The 9,377-nt window shown below is 38.8% G+C and overlaps 1 pseudogene; it reads right to left on the bottom strand.

Annotated features, from left to right (window-relative positions):
* Positions 1 to 2,541: 2,541 nt before the first annotated feature.
* On the bottom strand, positions 2,542 to 8,287 carry LOC103547984 (PSME3-interacting protein pseudogene; annotated as a pseudogene).
* Positions 8,288 to 9,377: the final 1,090 nt, after the last annotated feature.

The following is a 9,377-nucleotide window of genomic DNA, read 5'->3' as shown; positions in this document are numbered from 1 at the left end:
TTTCACACTTTAAAAATTGATCTGTGTGGGAGCCCTAATATAATTTAGCAGCAACGCAAAGTTATTTATGCAGTACTATGGACCAAGGCTTCTCCTAAGTTAATGGTCAAAGATGGGCAAGAGTGTTAAAAACAGGCTTCATACTTATAAATTAGAGAACTCATCATAAATTATGCAGCTTTGCCTCTAAAATATAAGGAATTCACATACTGTGAGGAACTATGAGCGTATTTTTATTGTGGACCAGCAAGAAGATTTGTGGGTGTTACTACCTCTCCAAGGCTGACTATTTATCTGAATCCACCGTCTCCTGTCCCTTTAGGTTTTATGGGCATGGGGCTTTATTAGCTTAGCTTTCTTCTCCCTTCTAACATTTGTTTGTCTGCTGCAGCAGAATTCTTGCTCTGATCAACCATAGAGTGAAGGGCTTTTATTTGCTGTCACTAAAATCATCCAATGGCATATCGATAACTTTTGTATGTCGTTTCATGTATTGAGTGAAATATCTCACTTCTTCAGTGTTGACCCCTTGACTATCTACTCCATCTGCTCTATCCATTTTAAGCTCTTGATACCTCCAGCTTGGGCTCCCTAGATGGCCTCTTATATTCATTCTCATCCTCTTTAATGACTTTTCCTCACCACAAAGAAAAGTGATGATTTCAAAATGCAAATTTAACTGTTTAAAATTATTGGATGTCTTCTCATCAGTCATGTAAAAAAGACAAAATTCCTTACCTTGGGCTTCCTTATCTTGCATATATATCTCTCGAGTCTCATGTTAGACCACTTTATCCTTTCTTGCCCATGATCCAGTTACTGGGATCTTCCTTTTCTCCCATGATAATTTCTGTCACAGGGCCTTTGCACATCCCATTTTCTGTGTTTAATATTCTTTCTTTGTTTATTTGCCTAGACAAATCTTACTCATTCTTTAGATATCAGATGAAATACTATTTTTTCACTAAAAGCTCTCTATAATCCCCTGCAGTTGTTCAAAGCTTCCCTTTACAGATTATCCTGACCATAAGAGCTTCTTTTTAGATGAAACAAGTTGTAATTTCTTGGAATTCTATTATTTGGGAAATGTCTCTTTTTCCCACTAGACGATAAGTTTCACAAAGGTAAGGAGGGGAGTATGTTTTTGCTCTCATTATTTTTTTTCCATTCACCTACTCGGTGGCTAGCACAGTCTCTGGCATAAATTAAACACTATTAAGTCATCTCTGAAGTTTTTAAAAATAAATAAACAAATGACTGCAGGGCTACTGGATTTGAAGTCTTGACTGTATTCTGGGTTTATGATTTACCAATTGTGTGACTTTGGTGAAGTAAGTGATCTTCTCTGATTCTCACTATCCTTACATGCAAAATGGGAATATATAATACTGGTATTTAGTGTAAAAGACTTCCAGCAAGTCAGAGGAAACAAATAAGGGGGAGGGCAGACCAACAACCCAATGCCTGCCACACAGTGGTAACTCAGGATCACAGCTTTGGCTCCCCAGAAGCAGATGATGAGATGTAGCTTGGGGTGCAAGATGTTTCTTCGGGATTGAAGGGGAGCAGAATTTGCCACCCCAAAATATGCATTTTTGGCATAAGGATTATTTTAGGCTGGCTATTTTTTTAAGATACAGCCAATGTGAGAGAAAACCCAGAAGAAGTTACCCTTTTGTAAGACACATTTACATTTATAAGGAAATCACCATTAGTAATGCTGTCTCCCTCTCTAGACCAGGAAGAAGAGCATGACTAAATCTCTAGAAACTCTTATCAATGGAGAAGGCAATGACTTAAATCTGCATAACAACCTTGCCCTTGTTTATTGTGCTTTGCCTGATAACCTTCCATAACTGTGTCACTCCTCCCACCGCACCCTGCCCTCAGTCTCTTCTTTTGTCTTTGGCTGAAGATGGTATTTAAGGTCATGACTTGGGCCATTCCAGGAAGTTAAGCAGTTTTCCCAAGCATCTACCATCTATACAGGAGGTATACATGTTACTAAAATTCTGTTTGTTTTTCTCCTGTTAATCTGTCTTTTTATTACAATGGGGTCTTAGCCAAGAACCTAGAAGGGTAGAGGGAAAATTATTTTTTCTCCCATACAGGATCATTACATGTGAAAGGAAGGAGAAGGAAGCAGGATTGAGCAGAGGGAGAAGTTGAACTGTAATTCAAACCCAGCAAAACCTTATCCAACTCATTGCTGTCTTGCAACAAACTGAAATGGCTTGACCCTTATAGTATGTTCCACTTGGTCCCTGGACTCAGGCAGCCTGTGAACAGAGTGAGTTCAGTGAAGCAGCTCCGTGGAGCTGAGGCTCACACTCATGGAGCTGACCACACTCCCAGCCTCTGGGCAGCAAGTCTGTCCTAGCTGCCTATTTTTTCTCCTGGCACATTTTTAGATGAAGTTAAAATGTCTTGGTGTGCACAGGAAGCAGCAAAAGAGTTTACTGAGGGAGGTAATGCCTGTAGGCAGAATGAACTGTCCAGTCTACTCTTAGGGAGGAGCTCCCGGTGGTAAGGACACAGAAGCTAGGCTGGCCCAAGGAAGATGTTGGTTTGGGAGATGGAGGAGACAATCTAGGCCATGGCACTGAGAGTGCTTTGCTGTATGAGCTGGACTCAGAGTCACTATCCCAGACTAGATGCCCAAGCCTGGGAGGATGCCATTACAGACTGCAGTGGAGGGGCAGTAGATGGAGGGACCACTCAGGGATGTACTTCCAAGAGACACGCAGGACAGAGCCTCTTGATTGTTATCATCTGAGTCAGGGTCCAATTTCAGTCTTTTCACACTGTGGCCACTCTCTGAGCTCTCATGCTTCAGAGCTCCTGGCAACAGCTGTGCCTGGGAGAACTTGTTCTTGGTTCCTCTAGGTTTCACAGCCAGTTACTTCTCCACTTCTTTCTTGTTTTCTGGAGAAATCCCAACCTCATTGAGATTGCTTTTGTATTCCTTCATTTCTTTCAGTTCTTCTCTTTGTTGCTTTTCTGTTAGTTTCTGATTCCTCATCAAGGAAATTGTTCTTATCTTCATCTAAGCCTCTCACCATTTTTTTTTAATTTGAACTGTGCCTCCTACTCTTGCTGCTTCCTGTCTCTCTGTCCATATAGCTTTTCACATAGAAACTATAGGGGAGGAGGACAATTCCTCTACCATCTAGGTTCTTCCGGGTGGTCTAAGAATTAAGGTGGCTTGAAACAGAATAAAAGGAGAAAATAAAACAAAGTTTAATAACATGTATACATGGGAGAAACCCAGGAAAACCGAGTAACTTGCCAGAATGTCCAAAGCCACCACCTTTAGCATTATCTTCAGCTAAAGACAAAGGAAGGTGTTGAGGGTAGTGGTTTGGGACTTCAAAGAGGTGGAAGACAATTTACATGGAGATGGAAATGCAGATGCTTGCTGAACAAGTGTTTGCTGGGCCACCTATAGGCAATGTGACTGGAGGGACAGAACTTTGATAAAAATGGGCTTGTGGGTGCCGTTTTATCACATTTATTTTACATTATACTTACATTATCTTATGATATTAGCTCCTTCCTGGAGCAGGCCTTTTATCTTAAATTCTTTTAGCCATTTAGGGGGAGGTTTTCTTCCAGAGTCTTTTGTTCTTAAAAATAATCAAGGCAAAGAGACACATTTAGGAGTGGCCAATTCCATTCCCCCACAAGACCAAGAGTCATAAACCTCCTCTGGACATTTTTCTGGATCTTCAGGTTTTCAAACTTTCTTTCTTTCTTCTTGCCCGCTTTTGTCCCACCTATACTACCACTCTGTGCTTTCATTCAAGCGGGCAGTTAGTCAGTCCATCAGTCACTCTTTCATGAAATGCCCAAACCCTGCATTTCACAAGGGTTCAAAATGAGCAGCCAAGAGTACTGATATTAAACCTTTCCTGATCAATGACAGAGGACACAGAAGACACTGAAGGAAGTGATAGATGCCGAGAAGAGGGAATTAGAGACAGAAGTGCCAATTAATCTCAGGCTGGAGATCACACAGCATAGCAGGAAGTGAATGAGTCTGCTTTCGAGGAGACTAGGAAATAAACTCGACTTTACCACTACAAGTGATTATTTACATTTGTCAAGCACTTTTTACTTGTCTGTGTTTCAGAAATTTGAATAATGTGTAAATGAACTTGTTTAAAAGGAATGAGAAAAAAAACCCAACAAAGCCCATGCTGATTTAAATTAATTTCACTATATGATTATTTATGCAATAAACATAAGACTAGTTAAAAAATTCATAGACTTATCATTAGTAAACAGCTATAAAACAAAAAAATTCATAATTAAATATATAAAACCACCCTGCACATTAATAAAATTCACAATGACAAGCATGGATTTTTCTTGACAGGAGATCTTGTTTGGCTGAAATAAAACCCCTGCTTGGCATGTGATTGCTACGGCACAGGTTCTTTTGCAATTGAAATGTCAATTCTACCATGTACGCTGTGGGAATCAAAACTGTGATCATTTTTCTCTATTCAAATTGTTATAAAACGATTGTTCCTATAGTGCGGTGTGATGTAATTTAAGCTTCATTTGGCATATGCATGTCACTCATGCAGTAGAATTGCTGCAATTCATTCTTCATTACTGCCTAATAATTAAAACCATACTATTTGTTACTGAAAATTTTATAAGCAAGAATACAAATGTGAGTCCTGAAATCTCATGGAAACTTTTTTTTTATAAACTGCTCATCCAGATTATCCATAATATACAGACAGTAATATTTCTTTAAATTTTTGGTATATATTGCTGGTGATGTCCAATGTTACTTTCCTCTTCAATTGAAGTTACAGAATCATACTTTTCAACTGGGTACGTTGCTGCTCACATAATACAGTGTATTTCCCAATGTTTGTTGAAGCTAGATGAGGCCATGTGCCACCAAGAGAAAGATCACTGTAAGTTTAATGAGGTAGAGCCATCAAGGATATTCAAAGAGAAGATGATGTGTCTTTCTTTTCCTGCTTTCTCCACTCTGCCACCTAGAGTATGGAACTGATGGATGAATTTGGATTGTGAGGGAAAGAGGCATCAATGGAGATGTTGGAGTAGAAAGCTGAGATGCTCATGAACTCATGACCATGGGCAGCCAGACAACTCTTGGCTTTCATTTATATGACAGACAAATACAATTTCATTTTTCAATTCTCCATAAGACTCATAGTCCTGACATAAAATTATGAAACAGACTTGTTCAACTTTCATCACATTATCCATAAAACTCCTCAAGATATGTGTTCTCTTCATATATTCACGTGGAATATAGACAAGAACCTATGCCATAGAGACAGGTTCAAAAGCTGGGCTCAACCTTCTATTAGCTGTGTGACTTTGAGAAAGCTGATTAATTTCTCTAAGCATTGGTCTCCTGATTTATAAAATGGTGATGAAAATATCATAGCGACATCGTGAGGATTTAATGCGATCACGCACATAAAGTGGTTATCACTCCAGTCAGCAAAACTAAGTAAATAATGACTTGAAATTGGTGATGATGTTGATGACAATGGTGAGGATCTCTGCCTAAATAGCGACAGTGGCCTCTCATTGCACTGCCATCCAACCCAAAGATAGATAAAATATTAAAGAAACAAAGTTTACAATCTTTCTGAAGATTTCTAAGAGATGCCGGAAAAACTCTACACGTAGCTCAACAATATGCAGTTTGAGGCTTTATTGAATTTTAATACGAAACTATAATCTTTCCAAATTATACAAGAGAGGATGCAAATTCCTCTTTCAGATGATGATTTTTCGCCTACAATTTCCCCCCTGAGAGCACGTGTGTTATGAAGCCATCCAATTCATATGTTGCCGATGGCCTGGCATGTCCTTAACAAGCACATGAGCCCCTCGCAGTGCACCTTGAGGAATTTAGCATATGGTCGTCAACATCTCTGGATTGTCCAGAGTGCAATTCGACATGAATTTCTGTTAAACTGCAACTGATTAAACATTACATGGCATAATATTACATCTGATGGAATTAGGATGTTGTTTCATTTTAAGCATTTGTGTCTGTCCTTGATCACCTCATGACAATTTCCCCCCTCAAAAAAAAATCCATGTCAGTCATTCCTAATGACATAGCAGGTTTGGGAAGACAAACAGACTTCATTAGGCTTCCAATACACCTCTGGAAGAGAAAACACGTTGCAAAAATCTATTGAATTTCAGGATTTTGCCGTCTTGGTAGCAAATGAACATTGTACCGTAGACTCACTCAAAGTATGTACAACTTAATGTACAGAGATGAAAGGACTCCAGCTATTACCTCAAAACATGCATGTGATGAATTAATCATTTCTACAGTTATAAAATTTTTAAATTGAAGAGAACAAGTAGGTTTTACATGTCTTAATGTGCCAAATGCAATGATAAGTTATTTACAAATAAAGTATTGCCTCTTTTACTATTGAAATAATTGTGAGAGGCGTTATTTTGCCAGCTTTGTTAGAAAGTTTCTTCAAGGCTCATTGCTAGTAATTGACTGCAATCTCACAACCAATAAATGATGTAGGCAGAATTCAAAAGTGTGCTTATTTAAATTCAAAGATTTTATTTCATGTATATCACACTGTAAGTAGCAACGAAGAGATATGACAGATTAAATTGAAGTTTCGTATTTATTATATTCTAATGCAAAATTGTTGTTAAAGTAATAGAGAGGTAGATGGCTCTAAAGGACCAGTCGTGTTGTAATTAATGGTTTATTAAACATTGTCTGAGACATTTTGGGATTGTGATTCCCAAAACAATCTTTGAGTGATGTTATCATCCTACTCAGTTTATAGATGAAGAAACTGAGATCACATCCTGGTGGTAGCCAGCACATCTATTAGCAAATCTGTCAACCTTCTAAAAGTTTCAGGACTAAGTATTCCATATGCTAGGAAATTGATCTCAGGAGATAATGTGGGACAGGTTTTCGCCATCTCTTGTCCTCATATGCCTCTCTCTCTCCTATCCTCTGATGCCTCAAAAGCATATGCCCAGGTAGCCCATGGTCCCAGAAAGATGAAGCAGAACAGCAGCCAAACTTCATCGTAGAGACTGACCCAGCCAACCCTAGTCCAAAGCAGCTGACCTGCCAGCCCTAACTAGATTCTAGCAGAAAAGGGAGTGGAAAGAAAGGACTATGTGTTAAGGCACTGTAATGAGTATGTTTATAAATGTGTGTGTGGGTATGTGTGTGTGTGTGTGTGTGTGTGTGTGTGTGTGTGTGATGTGCATATAGATTTCCGGCACTGGGCTAGAATTCCCTACAGTCAAAGAAATTTTAGTATTTTGTGGGGAGAGGATACAGAATCTAATATTGTCCCTTTTAAGAGGAAATATCTTTCTGGAAATAGAGATGAATTTAGTCTTATGAGAACAAGGCACATCCTGAAACCAAGGCATTGAGTTGTCACAAGGAGCCTTGAGAAATCTCCCATTATTCCATTTACTAAGGGGAAGCCAAAGGCTACACAGTTCAGGCCATGGCACTCAATTCATTTAAAATAATGTAATCACCTTTTCTTACAAAATGCATTTAATCTCATTGTGAGCCAAGCAAAATCAAAAGTTGTTTTGTTGTTATATTGCCTAATTACCCACTCCTCTTTTGCTTTTCATGTTTTTCAAACACGTTTATACACACACCTAAAATAATCAATAATAATAATTTAAAAAAAGCCTGATCCTCTGTAGTAGTCAAAAAGACTTGATTAAAAACAGTGGTGTTTTAAGTCTCCTGCAAGTTTCTCTTGTTGTTGAAAGGCTTGGAGAAAAAGGTATTTTAATTTCTTTTCCCCTCAGCAAAGGAATTCGAATAATTCATATAGTTGTTGTGTGTTGAGTGCCTTTTTTTGTTTTGGTCCCTTTTCTTTGTGCTGGCAAAGGTGCAGAGACTGTTAGGTGTTCTTGGCCTCTTTATTTTGTACCTTTGTGTGTGAGGCTTGTCAGCAACAGCGATCCAAGTCTTGGATTTTACAACTTCAAGGAATGAGTTGATTTAGTACGTGGAGAAAAGGAAATTTCACAAATGTGCATGCTTGCATCAGTGGAATTGAGTGTCCAGTCATTCAACACCCCAAATATGGAATATAAGATCCCTGTAAACTCCTTAGATGGACCAATCAATGGATTGATTCATTTTTATATTTGTTGGGCCAGTCTTTCTCAAACATTACTCATGTGTCAACAGAGGAGCCTGTAAAAACACCGACTCTGATTCAATAGATCCAGTCTGGGACCCGAGGTTCCGCATTTCTAACACTTTCTGAAATGATATCAATGCTGCCTGTCCACTGACCACACTTCAATAGCATGACTTGAGGCCACCACCGCCCTTGAGAATTCAAGAAGTGGTTACATCTTAGAGTTTCTGCTGGTCGCTGCTGTTATTCACTATTCTATTTCTGCAAGAGATATTTATTGGGCTGCTACTACAGACCAAGAACAATCCTGCACAGAAGTGCAGTAAGGAAACAAAATCCCTGTCCTCTCAATAATTCTATTCTTTTGGGGACCACGGAGAGATAAAACAAACAAGTGTGGTAGGCAGAATAATGCTCACCCTGATTAATGCCCACGTTTTAATCCCTGGAATCTGGGAAAATGTTGAGCTGTATGGTAAAGGAGAATCAGTTACATAAGGAATTAAATTAATCAACTGAGTTTAAGATTGACAGACCATCCTGGATTTTCTGGGTGTGCCCAAGGTCATCATAAGGGTCTTTAAATGTGGAAAAAGAAAGCAGAACCGTCAGAGTCAGAACGGTGCCATGTGTAAAAGTCTCAAGCAGCCATTGCTGCCTCTGAAGGTGAAAGTGGGCCATGATCATGCCAAGGAATCAAGCAGCCTTGAGAAGCTGGAAAAGGTAAGGAAACAGATTTCCTCCTAGGGCCTCCAGAAAAGAATTCTAGGCCTGCCAACATCTTGATTTTAGCATGAGACTCATGTCAGATTTCTGGCCTAAGACATGTAAGATAATAAACTTGTGTTTTTTTAAGCCACTAAGTTTCTGGTAACTTGTCACAGAAGTCATAGAAAACTAACACAACAAATAAACAGCCAATTAAATAATATGTTCTTTGTTGATAAGTATTCTAAGGAGGAAAACAACAGTTAAGCAGGGTAGAGTAGAAGGAAGTTTGGGGTTGCAATCTTATATAGGGCTCTCTGGAGAGTCATAATAAATAATATATGCTTTGATGATAAGTAGAATGAGGGAAAAAGAGTTAATCAGGGTAAACGGGAAGAAAATGGATATGTGTAGGGGGTGGCTATTAATTTTACATAGGGTGTTTTGGAAATTGTCTCTAATAGGATGACATTTGGGCTGAAACCTCAAAGA

The sequence above is a fragment of the Equus przewalskii genome, chromosome 3 (assembly GCF_037783145.1).
Source record: "Equus przewalskii isolate Varuska chromosome 3, EquPr2, whole genome shotgun sequence".
Taxonomy (NCBI): Eukaryota; Metazoa; Chordata; class Mammalia; order Perissodactyla; family Equidae; genus Equus; species Equus przewalskii.
This window is presented reverse-complemented; position numbering and strand designations above follow the sequence as displayed.